Here is a 2,293-nt window from a genome sequence, read left to right as displayed (position 1 = left end):
AGGCGTGGGTGGAGGCAGACACAGCCACGAGCTAAAGCTCTGAAACCCTGAGTGGGGAACCAGCGTAGACGGGTGTACGACTGTGGAAGCAGCGCCCTGAGACTTGTAAAGGAACCTCCTGCAGAGGATCAAGCAAGGGGGTCCACCAGGGGGCTTGACCTTGGAAAAAACCAGAACTCAGACCTCAGGAGCCAAAAGACCGTGGACAGACCCCAAGCGCGAGGATAAAGCTGAGAAGCTGCTGGGCTAATGATGGCTACCCAGACTCAGGAAGTTCAGAAGAGAAAGATAAACAACAAGAAAAAGAAGTCTTTAACACTCGACAACTTTTACACAGAGAAAATCCAGACAACCGAGCAAACAGAGGAGGAGAACAAACAAGCATCTGGACCCTCCTCAAATAAGGAAAACTCCTCACAAGCTATGGAAGAGTTCAAAACTGAGATTCTGAGGAAGATGGAAGAGATCTGGCAAGAAAACAACAGTTTAAAAGGTAGAATCTTGCAATTGGAAAGTGAGGCCCAGAAATCAAATGAACTGATAAGCAAATTGAACTAGATTGAAAAAGAAAACCAAAAGATCATAGCCGAAAACGAAAAGTTTAGAGCCGAAAACCAGTCCCTAAAGGCTAGAATTGAGCAATTAGAAGTTAATGATATCTCAAGACAACAAGAACAAATAAAACAAAGTCAAAAGACTGAAAAAATAGAAGGAAATAAGAAATATCTCAATGAGAGAGTGACAGACCAAGAAAACCGGTCTAGAAGAGACAATTTGAGAATAATTGGTCTTCCAGAAAAACCAGAAATTAATAGAAACCTGGACTCCATACTAAAAGAAATTATTCAGCAAAATTGCCTTGAAGTCCTACAACAAGAGGGCAATATAGACATTGAAAGGATTCATAGAACACCTACTACATTCGATCCAGATAAGAAAACGGCCAGAAATATAATTGCCAAATTCAAGAGCTTTCAAGCAAAAGAAAAAATCTTACAAGAAGCCAGAAAGAGATAATTCAAATATCAAGGAACACCAATCGGGATCACACAGGATCTGGCAGCCTCCACGCTAAAAGACCGTAAGGCCTGGAATACAATATTCAGAAAGGCAAGAGAGCTGGGCCTGCAACCACAGATCAACTACCCATCAAAATTGACTATATATTTCCAGGGGAAAGTATGGGCATTCAACAAAATTGAAGAATTCCAAGTATTTGCACAGAAAAGACCAGGGCTAAGTGGAAAGTTTGATATCCAACCACAAAAATCGAGAGAAACATGAAAAGGTAAATAAGAAACAGAGGAGAAAGAAAGAAAACTTATAATTTTTAAATTTGCCTTTTTAAGGGCCTCAGTAAGATCGAATTATCTGTATTCCTATGTAGAGAAATGTTATGTATAATTCTCTGTAGTGAACTCTATTCACTATTATAGTATTCACTATTATAGTAATCAGAAGAATAATTCACAGGGGGAGGGTGGAACACTAAATAATCTAAGATGACATGGGGGATGGGAAAGAGGGGTTGAATAGCAGGGGACACCAAGAGAAACTTGAGTGAATAAGAAAAATAGGATATTCTATTACACACAAAGAGGGCATGGGAAGGAGAGGGGACAAATACTATTATAAGAAGGAGAGGAAGAGAGCATTAAGAGGTAATAATCAAACCTTACTCTCAGTGTAATCAACCCAGAGAGGGAAGAGAAGCTATACTATCCATTGGGACATAAAACTCTTATCTAACCCTTCTGAGAAAGTCAGAAGGGATAAATCAAGGGAAACAGGGGAGTGGGGAGGTCAAAAAAAGGGAGGGGAGAAGAGGGAGGGAATTCATAAGGCCTTTAAAAACAAAAAGAGGGGGGAAAAATAAGGGAGGGGGTAGAAAGGGAAGTTAATCAAGGGAGGGGATAAGGGATAGCGGCTCAATAGCAAACCACTGATTTAAAAGGAAAAAGTATAAGGAAAAAGGGGGTAGGAAGACTGGAGGATTCGAAAATGTCAGCAAATGCACAACTGATGATTATAACTCTGAATGTGAATGGGATGAACTCGCTCATAAAACAGAAGCAAATAGCAGAGTGGATTAGAAACCAAAATCCCACCATATGTTGTCTACAAGAAACACATATGAGGCGGGTGGACATACACAAGTTTAAGGTTCAGGGTTTGAGCAAAATCTTTTGGGCGTCAAATGAGAAAAAGAAGGCAGGAGTGGCTATTATGATTTCTGACAAAGCCAAAGTCAAAATAGATATGATTAAAAAAGACAGGGAAGGTCATTACATCC

This window comes from Gracilinanus agilis, chromosome 4 (genome assembly GCF_016433145.1).
Source record: "Gracilinanus agilis isolate LMUSP501 chromosome 4, AgileGrace, whole genome shotgun sequence".
In the NCBI taxonomy this organism is placed as follows: Eukaryota; Metazoa; Chordata; class Mammalia; order Didelphimorphia; family Didelphidae; genus Gracilinanus; species Gracilinanus agilis.
This window is presented reverse-complemented; position numbering follows the sequence as displayed.